This window comes from Elephantulus edwardii, unplaced genomic scaffold (genome assembly GCF_000299155.1).
Source record: "Elephantulus edwardii isolate Elephantulus edwardi_28Jun2011 unplaced genomic scaffold, EleEdw1.0 scaffold00066, whole genome shotgun sequence".
NCBI lineage: Eukaryota > Metazoa > Chordata > Mammalia > Macroscelidea > Macroscelididae > Elephantulus > Elephantulus edwardii.
The window spans coordinates 8,121,414-8,136,679 of record NW_006399816.1 but is presented as its reverse complement, the minus strand read 5'-3'; positions in this window follow the sequence as shown (position 1 = coordinate 8,136,679).

The following is a 15,266-nucleotide window of genomic DNA, read 5'->3' as shown; positions in this document are numbered from 1 at the left end:
CTGCACATCCCACCCAGAGCAGCCCTGATAGCCACCAAATGCTAATCAGACTTCAGCCTCTAAGACAATAACTGTGATGCAGAAAACACACAAAATAACCAGGCAGCCTTTGTAATTAACTTCCGCTCCCTTCCAGCAGTCATTTGGAGTTAATGGTTTCTTAATTCAATGCTCATTTGGTGACTTTAATTTCCAATTAATTTTGCCGATTTTCCTCCAAGGTGCTCATGGTGTGATAGAAATCCCTGCATGGTGAGGTCCCCGTCAAAGAGACCTGGGGGAGGAAAAAAGAGGGGGAGATGTGGTCAGGTGGCCAACAAAAGGCTAGGTGCCTGCCTATACCATTAGCTATATTTAAAATATAATTAGTACCTCCTACGTTCATGAAGCTTGGGGGTCCTTAGGAAGACCCCCAACTTGCTTGGGTAGGACTGGTAAGAGCAGAGAAATTGGTGCAGGGTTGAGAGAACACTTTTATTTCTTTAGTTCTTAGTGAAAACTGTGAGTATTGCCACTGTCTCACATGTGACTATTCTAAGGGTTGGTGGTTTGAACCCACCTAGTGGTGCCATGGAAGAAAGTCCTGGCAATCTTTTTCCACAGAAAGATGACAACCAACAAAACCCTCAGGAGCAGTCCTGCTCTGTGACACATGGGGTTGCCATGAGCCAGAATCTGCTCTGTGACAACAGGTTTGGTTTGATTCCAGCTGGGGCTGGAGTTCCTGAGTAGATGACGAAGCAATCAAAAGATGAATTGCATTGGGAAAATCTGCCATCGTGGAACTCTCCAGAGTGCTGAAGAGCAACGATGTCAGTCTAGCTACAAAGGTGAGCCTAATCCAGGCCATGGTCTTCTCAATTACTTGTTACGCTTCAGAAAGCTGAACAATGACTAAAGATCACAGAAGAATAGATGCCTTCGAGCTGTGGTGTTGGAGAAGAGTCATGAACATACCACGAGTTTACTCTGAGTTTCTTTTCAAGGTCTCTAACCATTTGAAACAGTTGGAACATAGTAGTTCTGTCCGGGCTCCTGGGGGTTTTGGAGTCTCCATGGGGTGTCTTCATTGCACCTCAACAGTCAGTATCTCCTGCTGTCAGCGGTGGTCTGTTGTGCTCTATTCTCCTGAAGGAGGCCTTCGCCTTGCACCTCAGCAGGATGCTCCCTGCTTGTAAAGCCACAGGTGAGGACCCTCAGTGGTCTCCTTGCCAAAGGCCGTTATGAGAAGACCCACACCAGCTGTGCTCTCTGAGCTTCAGGACCGTCTATGGTGCCTGGGAAGTGGGATGCTTTCTCTGACTTTCCACTGCTCCAGAGACACTCAGTGCTCCCCAAAGGATGTGGAGAGTGCTCCGAGGCAAGGCTTGGAGCAGGATGAAGTTGGGGAGGAAGCGTGAACAGGAGCGGTACATATCTCTATTTTATTTTTCTTTCTCCCTTCTCAATTCCTCCTCCTCCAGACTCTGCCTGCTGTCAATTTGACCCCAACCATGGTGGCCTTGTGTGTGTCAGAGTAAAACTGTTTCCACAGGCTTTTTCTGTAGCTACTTTTTTTTAAAAAAAACATGGCAACGCCCATCTTCTGAGGCATCTCTATCTGGGTAGTCTCAAACCTCCAACCTTTCAGTTAGTCACTGAGCATATTAAGACCATATCCAGTGATGGCCTCCTCCCCACAGACCAGGGAGGCTGGGAAAAGCAAGCAACGGGCAGGACAAGAGCCTATCTGCCACATTCCACCAGTGAATGCCAACCCCCACTCTCCCACCCTGCTCTCTAAAACCCAACCCTGAGGCGTGTCCATGGCAACAGCTGCTTCAGATCAAAGCCTGTGCTGGGAAGCTCTGGGCCCAAGGCTGGCCCGGGGGTGCCAGGAACTGTCATGGCTGTCACAGAACCCAATTCCCCAGCTGGCAAGAACTGCGAAGTCCAGCCGGCCAGAGAAGATTTGTTATTTTTCCAGTGCTATGAGTGAAAAACATTATCTTTGCAGAGAAAGACATATGCTTTACTCTTTCTGAAACAGTTTGAGCAGAGCTGTAAGTTTACGTGTCACGCAGACCATGGACACAGGGAGAACTAACGTTGGCCAGAAGTATCCTGGACGTGCTCCTTACTCACCCTCTTCATCCATCTCACACAAGCAGAGCTCTGATCATGGCTCTTTTCTCTTCAAGACCCATTAAAGCACCCCTAATGCTGGCTGGACAAAAATCTGAATGACTGAGTCCCTCTAACACTCATATTACACTTTAGTCAAACCCTTTCTTTCCCAAAGGGTCACTCACTGCCCCACCTCAGGGCCTTTGCACATGATTTTCCCCTTCTTGGAGTTCTCTATTCTGCCTGACCCCTAATTTCTCTCAATGCTCCCCACCCAACCTGCCCTGGAAATTAACCTTTTCCCTCGCGAGCTTAGGGTACAAACAGATGCTGGCCATAGGGCTTGCTGTCAAGTCTGCCAGTATCATCCTGTTCCTAGTGTTCATGTTTTGTATCCTATACCTTTGCATCCTGTCTTCCTAAATTCTGGTAAACACAATAAAACTACAGTCTAAGAGTTTGAAGGGACCTGAGAGCTCCAAGTTCTCTTAGGTGAATCCAAATCCATGATTCTCAAACTTTAATCAGTTATTCCGGCAGGTCCAACTCATGACAGCCAGCCCATGTATATGAGAGTGCAAGCATGCTCCAGAGTGATTTCATTTTTTGCAAGCAGGCCAGCTGGTCTTTCTTCTGAGGTGCATCTGGGTGGACTTGAACCTGCAACTTAAAAGCTGAGAATGTGAACCGTTCGCACCAACCAGGAACTCCTCTCAAACTTATGATCTGAACCTTGCCCTATCCTGTGCCTCCCTGGTATCAAATCCCCCAGAGGGTTTATTAATTTAGATTGCTGGACCCTATTCCCTTAAGTCCTAACTCAGGAATCCTGGCTAAAAAAGAACTCATTGCTACCTAGTCAAAACCCACTCATGCATAGCCGATCCTCCAGTGGGTTTTCAGAGGCTGAAAATCACAGAGGAAGATTCATGTTTCTCCCTCAGAGCAGTTGGTAGATTCCAACTGCCCATCTTTGGGTCAGCAGTGCAACTCTCCACCCACCAGGTCACCAGAGCTCCCTCAAAGTCGAGCACAAAAATCAGCCTTTGTAACAAGCTCCCAAGTAATACCAAAGGCCACACTCTAAGAACTGTGGTCCTGGGTTTGGGCTCAAAATGTAATCTTGTATCAGTGCTTCTCTAAGAGTCCAGCGGCAGCACTTGGTTCGTAGCCACTGGTGGCTGGAGTTCCCAAGGGGGAGCAGAGGCCCCAGATACCTGCATTCAGAGCTCTGGAAAAGATCTCTCCATCTCAGCAGTACAATGAAGTCACAGATGAGAACATACAATTCTCTGCAGAGAAAATGAATGCAGCGATCCATAATGGAGCATATTGTAGCCATATCAATAGTGGTGATAATAATAGTAATAACATGATTATAATGTAATGTCATCTGCCCTAATGTGCTAAATCCAGATTGATCTGAGCAATAGAAAAGAATTACTGGTATACACAAATGCTCAACAAGTCTAACTTAGCAGTATTTGGGGCCATTTGGATGATGACAATGGTGATGATGACGATAATAACAAACCGCCTTGGTATCCAGCTTTAGAGTTTCTACACCACTTTCCCCTTCGTTCATTTTCATCTTAGCAGCATCCCTGGGAGGTAGGCGAGGCAGGCAAGCCCCTCTGATTTACGGATGAGGTCACATTCGCTCTCTTTTAGCCTTCATTCAGTGAGCATGTAATGAGTACCTGGGGTGTGCAGGTCCTGAACCAGGCAGGGGCTGGTATAGAGTTGCCAGGAAAAAAAAAAAAAGAAAAATACAGGACTTCCCAGTTAAATCTGAATGCCAGCTTAATAAGGAATCATTTTGTAATCTAATGATGTCTCAAATATTGCATGGGACATATACTAAAACATTCATTACTCATCTGAAATTCAAATCTAACAGGATGCCCTGTGTTTTTATTTGCTAAATCTGCCAACCCTGCAGGGGGAGGGAGGAAGGGATAAAAAAGATTAAGAAATGTTTCTTGCTTTCAGAACAAGTGCTGAGCCTGGCAGGAGATAAAAGACCTTGGACGGATGATCCCAGTCCGCAGAGTCAGTGGTGCAGTAACGGTGTTTCTCAGACTTACCCATGCGTGTGAGTTACCTGGGGATCTCGTTAGAAAGGGCATTCTGATTCAGTAGGTTTGGAATGGGGCCTGAGATTCTGTATCCTCAACAAAGTCCCAGTCGGTGCTGCTGCAACTGGTCCTTGGTCACACGGTGACTCAGTGGATGCAGATGGGAGCCGAGAAGCTGTGAGAGTTTAAAGAAGGACTAAGTCTATCTTTGTTGTTGTTGTTGTTAAGTGCCATCAAGTTGTCCTCAGCTCACAGTGGCCCAGTGAACAGCAGCTCTGAACCCTGCCCTATCCTGTGCTGTCTTCAACGTCTCTGCTATAATTGAGCTGATTGCTCCAGCCACTGTGTAAATCCATCTCGTTGAGAAGATTCCTTTCTTTTGCCGACCCTCCACCTTTCCAACATGATGTCCTTTCCCAAGAACTGGCCTCTTCTAACCACGTGTGAGAGGGAGCTTCATCATCCTTTCTTCTAAGGAACACTCTGGCTGCAATTTCTCCAAGACTTATTTGTTCATTTGTTGGCAGTCCATGGGGTATTTAGCACTCTTCTCCAACACCTTAACTCAAAGGCATCAATTCTCCTCCTGTCATCCTTAGTCAGTGTCCAGCTTTCTGATCCATAAGAAGCAATTGAAAAGACTGTGGGATGGGTCAGGTGCACCAGTCCACCTTTAGGAGCTAGGAAAGGCTTCTTGGAGAGGTGCTGCCTGAATGTGTCTTGGATGCTAAGAGCTGGGTGAAGCAGGTGTTCCAGGTAGAGGGAGCACTTTGTGAAGCCTCAGGGGCATGAGAAAGTACTATAAATTCACAAAGGGCACGGGGCTGAGTGTGGCTAAAAGACAGGTTGCTGCATTAGGCTCTGGGAATGCAGACATTAGTCAGATAGGGTCACTGCTTTCACAGACCCTCCACCCTCACCTCATCCTGTGGAGAAGGAAGGTACAACCTGATGTGGCCAGTGATGGGATGAGAAGGCACTAGATTGGTGGGAAACCAAGGAGCTGGTTCCTCCTTCTACCTGGGAGGTCAGGGAAAAATTTCTGTAGGACAAGGCATCAGGATTCAGGGGTGTGGAGGTAAGGGGGACTTTTTCTAAGAAAGTGGGGAAGGGAGATGTGAAAATTCAACTGTTGTTAAGTACTATCAAGTTTGTTTCAATTCATAGTGATCCTACTATGGGAAACTGTCTGGAATGAAATGCTACCGGTCCTGTACCATCCTCACAATGCTGTGTTTGAGCCTAGATTTGCAGCCATTTGTTGGCAGTCTTCTTTTTTGCTGACTGTGAACTTGACCAAACATGATGTCTTTCTCTAGGCATTTGCCCCTCCTGACAACATGCCCAAAGCATATGAGTCCCCCATCCTTGTTGCTAAGGCATATTCTGGCTGTACTTTTTCCAAGACAGATTTGTTTGTTCTTTAGGTAGCCCATGGTATGTTCAATATTCTTCACCAACACCACGGTATAAAAGCATCAATTATTCTTCTTTATTCTTTGTCCAATTGTCACAGTCTTATGAGGAAATTGAAAGTACCATGGTTTGTATCAGATACATCTAGTCTTTAAACTGGAATTTTTCTCTCTCTTGTACTTTAAAGAAGTCTTTTGTTATGGATTTGCCCAATGCAATACATCATTTGATTTCTGGACTGTTGCTTTAATGGGCATTGATTTTGGAGTCAAGTAAAAGGAAATCCTTGATAACGTTGATCTTTTCTCCATCTATCATGGTATTGCTTATTGGTCCACTTGTGAGGGTTTTCATTTTCTTTATGTTGAGGTATAATCAATATTGAAGGATATAGATGTTGATATTCATCAATAAGTGTTTTTAGTCCTCCTAGTTTTCTACAAGCAAGTTTGTGTCATTTGCATGTCACAGGCTCATTATTCATGAGTCTTCCTTCGAGCTTGTCACATACCTTCCTCACATGGTCAAACTTCTTGAACTATTTGCTCACATAGAGATTGAATAGTATGCTGAAAAAATACAATCCTGACACATTTTTCCTACTCTTAAACCATGCCGTATCCACTTATTCAATGAGCACTTCTTGGTCTTCTTGGTTCTTGATCTTCCTGGTTCTTACAGGCTCTGCAGAAGCACAAATAATCCAGAATTCCTATTATTCACAATATTATCCATAATTTGTTATGATCCACAAAGTTAAATGCCTTGGTCTTTTCAATTACTTTCTATGCATCTGAAAGTTTGACAATGAAAAATTTGCATGACAGAAGAAGAATTTATGCCTTTGAGTTGTGGTGGTAGAGTACTGAACATCTCATGGTCTGAAAAAGAACAAACAATTATATCTTGTTATTGTTGTTGCTGTTATGTGCTGTCAAATTGCCTGGGACTCATAGCAACTCTATGTACAATTGACCTGAACCCTGCTCTATCCTGTGACAACCTCATCATCTCCAACAAATCTACCCCCATTACCCCAGTCACTGAATCGATCCATTTCATCCAGGGTCTTCCTCTCTTGTGCTGCCCCTCCACCCTCCCAAGCATGATGTCTCTCTCCAAGGACTGGTCCGTCCCTGCAACATGCCCAAAATATGTCAGATGAAGCTTCAGAATCCTTGCCTCCAAGGAGCAGCCTGGTTTCATCCTCTCCAGGATGAATCTGTTTGTTCTTCTAACAGTCCATGGAATAGTCAATATTCTTCGCTAGCACCACAACTCAAAGTGTAAAGTCGGTGCTCCTTAGAGGCAAGGATAGTAAAACTTCACCTCACAAACTCTGGATATGTTGTTAGAAGGGGCTTGTCTTTGTAAAAGGACAGCATGCTTAGAAAGGTAGAAGATCAGAGAAGGAGGGGAAGATACGATGTATCTACTTGACACAGTGACTATAACAATGGGCTTAAAGTATAGCAAAGGTGATAAGGACTGGACAAAAGAAAGAGCAGAGTTCAGATCCATTGTTCATAGAGTCACTATAAGTCATGGTCAATTCAACACCACCTAAGGACAGTCAGTAAAACACAAGAGAATGTATTTCTGGTATAATACAAGTGATAGTTCTCATTGCACATCTCTTTCTGAACCAGGCTTGCATTTCTGGCAGTTTTTACATAACCTTCAGCAAGATTTCACTTGCATGCTCTGTAATTGCTGCATTCTGTTGGGTTGCTTTTCTTTGGAATGGGCACATATATGAATGCCTGTATTTGATTGGCCAGGTTGCTATCCTCTGAAGTTCTTAGCATCGTTGAAGAAACACACCATCTGTTGGTTGAAATACCTCAACTGATACTCCCTCAGTCTGGGGAGCCTTGATTTTTGCCAATCCTGTTGGTGCAGCCTGTACTTCTTCCTTGTGTGTCAATCAATTCTTTTTGGTACAATGACTGTGTATTACTTCCATCTTCTTTTGAAGCTTCCTGCATCATTCTGTATGTTGCCCAAGGAATCCCTCAGTATTACGCCTTGAGGCTTGAATCTTTTCTTCAGTTCTTTCCATCTTATAAATGCCAAGCGTGAACTTTACTCTCTGAAGGCAGCTCTTCCCTAGTCATATTCCAAATACCTCTGCCTGCGAGGCTTATCCCCTAGCACTCTTACAGACAATGCTCTATGACTATTCATAATATTTTCACTGGCTTGTTATTTCAGAAGTGGGCTGCAGAGCCTGTTTCTTAGTCTGTCTTAGTCTGAAAGTTCCACCAAAACCTGTTCACCCACAGGACAGGTGACCCTGCAGGTATTTGAAATATTAATGGCATACATTCTAGCACCACAGCAACACACAAGTCATCATAGACCAGCAAAAGAGCAAACAAGCGGTAAAATGTTTGGTAGAGGGAAAGGAAATAAAACCAAATAATAATGAGTACAAAAGAAAGCTTAACATTAAAAAACCCAAAGATTCTCACCACTCGGTTGATTGGCAGCATCATGATAGATGGTGAAGAGACTGAGATTGTTAACAGCTTTAGTTTGCTTGACTCCAGAATCATATTTTTGGTACCAGCAGCCAGGAAATCAAAAAACTAATTGCACCAGGAAAGTCTGCCGTCAGGGACATCTCCAGAGTATTAAAGAGCAATGATGTCAATCTAGAAACTAAGGTGCACCTGATCTGGGCCATGGTCTTCGCAATTACTTGCTTTGCATCAGAAAGCTGGGCAATGACTAGGGATGATAGAAAGGGAATTGATGCCTTTGAACTGTGGTGCTAGAGAAAAGAATCAACTATACCATAGACTGCTAGGAGAACAAACAGGTTTGACCTGGTGAAGGTAAAACCAGGCTGCTCCTTAGAGGCAAGAAGTCTGAAGCTCCATCTGACATACTTTGGGCATGTTTCAAGGTGGGACCGGCCCTTGGAGAGGTACATCATGCTTGGAAGGGTGGAGGGACAGTGCAGGAGGGGAAGACCCTCAATAAAATAGATTGACTCAGTGACTGGGATAATGGAGGTAGGTGGGTCAGAGACAATAAGGTTGGCTCAGGATAGAGCAGAGTTCAGAGCTGTTGTACATAGGGTGGCTATGAATTCTGGGCAACTTGACGGCACACAACAACAACAGCAAAAGAAAATGGGCTACTTGGCTTCCATGTGAACGGACTTATAGCTGGAGCAGAACCCTGCCATAAATGGGGCACTACCTGCACTATAATTTTCAAACTTTTTATTACCAGCATCTTTATAGATCCAGCAGTGTTTTGAACAGCAAATCATAAAATCAAACATCTGCGAGGAAACATCTAAGAATGATAACATCAGCAAATTACAGGCTGCAACATATTACTAATGATCTCACGTACAGGAAAAAGAAAAAAGGACAGTCGTTCGTGCAGTTCATTGTAGCTCAGAGACATTGGGGACTACTTTTCCTGAGACCTCCGGGCTCTGTGATGAAGAGAAAGACATAGCAGAAAGAGGGGAGTACTTGCTGAATGTCACCTGATAATGCTCACTTTCTTCTCTCCTGCCAGCTGGAACAGGGGATCATGACAGATGTCATGGAACTGCTGTAGGAGTTGTGACCTTTGTATGGGCAGGAAATAAACTTCTACCTTGTTGAAGTCACCGTTTCAGCAGCCAAGCCTGTGCCCGACATGGCACCATTAAGTAGAAAACCAAGGCTCAGAGGTATACCCTCTAGCACATGTAATGTTAATGTGCCTGTAGTATCAATTTAGCCCGGCCATTAGGAGAGCAGCAAGCCCTCAATAAATCCTCCATTGAGAGATGAAGCAATATTCAGGGCTGTGGGTGGCTGCTGCCAAATGAGGGCCATTGAGACCAGGTGGAGGGCGGCTGGTGAAAGCTCAGGGAGCTGGGCATGTTTGGGAGGAGCTTGCCAAAGAGGCAGAGAGAAAGAAAAAGGCTTTTCTGTGTACACCACTTTTCTTTCTTCTTCCTACAGCAACTGGTGAGTTCCCTAGGCCTGCTCCTGCCCTTGGCCTGAGCCGGCCAGCACCTTAAAGAAGGTGAAGGGGAGAAGTTGTCATGCTAGACAGTTATCCAAGAGGTCCAGCCTACCATCTGGAGTGGCATAAGACAAGGGAGTGTGAAGGGAAGCGCTGGGCATTGTCCTGGGGTGGGGTAGAGGAGAGGCGGTGTCACTGAGAATTTCTCAGCTGTGTCCACAAAGCTCAGAGGACAAAGATGGGAGAGAATCCATTCAACAAATGGCCTCAAGTTCATGCAGTGGAACCTGGCTCTGGCTTGTTCCTGCTCCTCTCCTCTGCCCCACTGCTCCTGTCCAAGGAGGTAAAATGCATTCTCCCTTCCCAGAGGGCTTCCTCTATTGCATCCTGGGATACAAGTCAAATTAAGCTGCATGTCACACATTGGGGCTGGGCTGTATCCAGCCAGCTAGTCTCCATTCGCCACCTTTATGAAGAATACGTGAAGCACACATAAAGGTATGTTCAAACTGAGAAGGGTCAAGACTTATTTAGGGACCAGGTTCCAGGTCCAAACTATATCTAGGATCAGGACTGTGTAGGGTGAGGGAATTGTCTAAAGTCAAGATCAAACATTAGGTTAGGACAGGGACTGATCTGTGATGAAGCCTGGAGTTTAGTCAGCGGCCAGTGTCACAGCTTAGTCAGTGACAAGGACCATGACTCAATCTAGGACTGGGAGCAAGGCTCAGTCTGGGATTGAGTTTGAGCTCAGTTTTTTAAACAAGAAAAGAGTATTAAGCTAACTGACCATGTGTGTGAAAATAAATTCATCAGTTCCCTGGATCAGACACCAAATGGAAAGACCAAAGCTTTAAAGACTTTCTCTTAAGTCGTCCCCCAAACCTGTGCCTTAAATCCTTCCATAACCTTTGGTGGAAGAGGTCAGGCGGGCACAGAGGGTATAAGGAGCTGCCAGTATTCTCCCAGCAAGTCTGGAAAGAGACAGAGCCAGGCGTGAGGCCAGCTGAGTGGGTGCCCAGTGAAGGGCAGCCAAGTGGACTCACAGCTTCCTGCCCTGCTTTGGACACAAGCCGTGGCCACTCTGAGACCCACAGGCAGGGGCAGGCGGCAGGCAGGTGGCAGGCGGGTGGGAGGCAGGCGACTGGAGGAGTTGGCAGCAGGAATGTCCTGGATCAAAGCTTTGGGCTTCGGCCAAGGCGGTTTAGCTGGGGAGGTGGATGCGGGCGCCGTTTTCTTCCGCCTGCTCCACAGCCAGCCCCGGGGCAGGTGCTAGCAATTTGCCAGTCCTGAGTGATGCAGCCGGGAACCACTGAGCGACTCAGAAAAGCAGGGACCCCCGCGTCCTCTCGGGCATGCTCAACCACTGAAGGCAATACGAAGTGACGGTAAGTGACAAAATAGAAAATGTAATTAAGACAGATGGAACTCACCAGCGGGGATGAGAAAAGCCAATCTCCAGGCTCTGAGATTTAAAGCGAGGTCACAGGGCGACCGTCCTGGCTGTGCAGCTGACAAGGAAGAGGCAAGGGGAACGAGCTGGAGGACGGAAGCTACGCTCTCTCTGTGAGGGATGGTGAGCAAATGGGGCTTTGGCTCCACTAAAAGAGATTTAGGTCAGATACAAAGATGAACTTCCTGGGGATGAAGGTGGCTAAACATTAGTATTACATCATCACTTTTTTCCCCAAGGACACCTGGATAGGCTTGGACACAAGGGCCTGGAGAACCTGGTCCTTCCAAGAGAAAGTGGCACAGGAGGAGGTGGGTGGAATTTGGCAACAGGAATGAGGGGAAGGAGCAGTTCCTGAGGCCTTCCTTTTTCCAAGGTCAAGAGAGAGTGGCTGTCAGCCAGGCCCCATGCAGAGTCAGACTTGACCAGTGAGGTCTCTGAATCACCCCGTTTTTCCCTTTGCTGCTGCTGTCCCTCAGCCAGCCAGAGGCCAGGGCTAGCTGGAGGCCACTACTGTGCCCAGAGGAAGCAGCCAGGGCTTCCAGCCTCCACACATCTACCCACTAATCCACTGTCCTCAAGTCAGTTCTGATTCATAAAGACCCTACGGGATAGAGTAGAACTGCCCCCCCCCCCCCAGGGATCCAGGACTGTGGATCTCTGTGAGACTGACTGCTTCATCCTTCAGAGTGCTTCATCCTTCAGACCACAGAGTGGTGGGTGGTTTCAAACTCCTGACTCTTTTGTTTGTGTTTGCTGTCCAATGCTTAATGAACTGCACTACCAGGGCTTTCCTAAAATCCAGGAATTCCTAGAGGAAAACCTGTCAATGCCTTGTGTGGGGTGGTGACTGGAACCCTCAGGAACCCTTATTCATGGAACACCAGGACAGTCGGCATTGACAGCTCTGGCAGGCTTGTGGTGCCAACATGACAGAGTGAGGTTGGCACTTGCTTTGATGGAGCAAACTGGCCAGCTGTGTTGGCCTAGTTCTCACTCCAACATGTGCCAATTCTCTGTACTGGGCAATGAACAGACAGGGAAGGTGACTTCTTGATGTCTGAGGAGCTCCCAGGTTGAGGAGTGAGAAGAGACCCACACCTCAAGACTGTCAGTGGGCTCATATTTATTGAGCATTTACTCTATATAGGTGCCCAATATGAGGTTGAAGGAAATAATTTAAGAAATTTATAGTTTTGTTGGAGATTGAAACTGATGAAGTAATGAGACACAAGTGAAACACTTGGGTATGAAGTCAAGGAGCAAAATGGCTCGAGAACAAATGCACAGGAGATGGGGAGGGGGCCGGGGAAGGAAGACGTCTGCGTCGGTTGGAGTCCTAGGTACACGCATGAACCTCATAGCAGGAGAAAGAACCATTTGGAAAGATTTCAAGAAGAGCACCACATTGTGGACAGGGCTCAATGTGTAGGTAAAAGTGTAGCTGTGAGAAAGAAGTTTGCAAAACTTCTGGATAGAACTACGGTTGGGGGAAGGAACAGGAAATCCTTGGGAGATTCTAGCAGATGCAAGGCAATTGTTGGGTCAGCCAGTTCTCTGTGTGTATGGGAGATGACTCTCTTCCTCATCTTTAGAAGGCCAGTTCGTGATCCAAACTGCCAAGGACTGGAGCCTCTGAAGCCCAAACTCTTGGGTCTGTGGAGTAAGTTTCCCAAGCCCACCTACCACAGGAAATGAGACCAGATTGGAGTAAACAGTATCAAAGTCACATTAGCCACCACAAGCACAGGTGATGGCAAGATGGTACAAGCGGAGCGAAGGCTGCTGCACCCTCCCCACCTGGAGCATGATCCTTCTGGTTCCCAGGCCAATCCTGCAGCTCTCTGCTGCCAGGAAAGAGGTAATGGAGACAGGTTGGCCTTGCCATCCCTGGACCATCTTTCATTATAGGACACGTCCTTGTTAGAGATACTGAGCATAAAACAGGGCCGGCGTCATCTCTGGTGATTGGAGAGATGCGAGAGGAGTTCTCCATCATTTCAAGCACATCATTCATCCATCCATCCCAGCCCAGCATTTATGCCTGCAGCTAGAACACTAAAATATCAGATCAGAATTTATCAGGGGCATTAAGCCATAATTTATGTCACTCTTTTTCCTTTGGGGGACAATTTTCCTGGAACATCTCCATCCTCCTGACTCACCATCCCTAATAAACCAAAACATGTGTCTGTCCACCTGCAACCCTCCTCTGGGAGTATTGGCTCCATGATCTCCTCCACGCTCCTGTGTTCTCACCTTAGGGAAGCCCTTCACTTTAGCCTGGAAAGAGGATGAGGAGATAGGACCCTCTTTCCTGATTTGCCTGCTGGACTACCTAGGGATATGAATGTTCTAGCACATCCTCTGTACCCCTAGCTGATCTAAGGTGATGAAGACAATTCTCAGCCTCAGAGAAGTAGCCTCGGAGAAAGCACTTTCCTCACTTTGAGATTTTATCTTCTTCATAAAAGGGAGGGACTGTATTAGAATGCTAAACCTTCTTCCTACTTGAAAACCAAGTAACTGTGTGTCCTGAATCAAGCAAAAATATCCCAAAGGGCATCCCAGTGCTCCAAGGAGAAGTCAAAGCAAAGTACCAAGGCTGGGGCTGTGGAGATCACATTCTTAAATGTCACATGTTAGAGATCAGAGAAAATTGAGGTACTGTTTTCTTGGATGAAGGGTAAGGGACCAGCAGCTCACTGCTGTGTTTTCTTTCTCTGGCTCCCCAATTACTTAGGACTAACTTAAACTTGGGAGGGTGCAGAGACAGCACAAGAGAGGAAGACCCTAGATGAGATGAATTGACTCAGTTATTGGGGTAATGGGGGTGGGTATGTCAGAGACAATCAGGTTGGCTCAGGATAGAGCAGAGTTCAGAACTATCGTATGTAGTTTGCTATGAGATGCAAGTGATTCAATGACACATATCAACAACAACAACAAAAAACAACTTAAACTTTGTCATCCTACTTTCCCACAAACTGCTTGCTTCAAACCATGATATGCACCATGACCTCAAGCCAACATCCAAATCTAAATCCTCAGCCTCCAACTGTGATTGGTCTGTTGATGTTCAGTGACCTTGTGCTCTTTTCAGCAAAAGACTGACCTTGAGTGGGAAGCCATGGTAGAGACAGAGTCCCTAACCCAGGCGCTGCAGTTTGAATGATCTTAGGATACTTAGGGAGGTGTTTCACGCTAATTTCCTCCGTCCACTTCCCACTCTTCTGGGGTTGGAGCTGGTCTTGTCCACAAACTCCAGGATACCTTTGAAGGAAGTTGTCCTGTGCTGAGGTTGTATGGTAAGTGGTTCCATACAGAACCGCTTATAAAACAGGTAATATAGTTATGACAAAATACAGTCTCCTTTAGTCATCTGTATATATGTTTTAAATTTTGAAAATCTGTAACATATTCTCTAGGAAACCAGCTGGTACAACAGTGAGGGGCTTAATGGCTAACCACAAGGCTAGGGGTTCAAATTTACCCAGCTTCTCTGCAGCAAAAAGACTTAGTGATCTACTTCTACGAAGATTAAAGAACAACAACAAAATTATAGGGGAGCAGTTCTACTCTGCTACATGGATCATTATCAGTTGAGGTCTACTCTAAAGCACCCAACAGAAATGATATACATATGGTTCAAAAAGAAACAAATACAAAAGATACATAGTGAGAACTTTCCCTTCAAACCCATCAAAAATCCATTCAGCTCTTCCTCACACAGACTGTTCTGTATTTCTGATGGAACCCTGTACAATTTCTTAACACTGCGATAGCCAAAGATCAATATGTGTTCACACTTCCCTAATTTCCCCCCAAAGACAGTATCTTAGTGTGGCATTCTACTCCTTTTCTTCTTAATGGATGATCTTACATATCTTAATTACATTTTAGCAATCTCTCTCATTTGTCATAACTGTATTCCATGGCATTCCGATAGCCAAACTCATTTTGAAGTGGTTTACAGGAGAACACACACTCACTAACATAAAAAACAAAACACCAGGGGATCCAAGATGGCGGCAGAGGCAGAGACAGCGTGGTGAGCTGCGGGAGCAGTGAACCACTTAAAGCAGGGCCATTATGGCCTTCCACAGACTTTAGCTTATTGATAATTCAACACTTAAACAGTTGATGACTGGCCCTCAGTGAAGATCAAGGCTCAACAACAGGAATTCAAGGATTCCCAAGGAGAAATGGGTGAGTCTCGTGGCTCCCAACCCCCC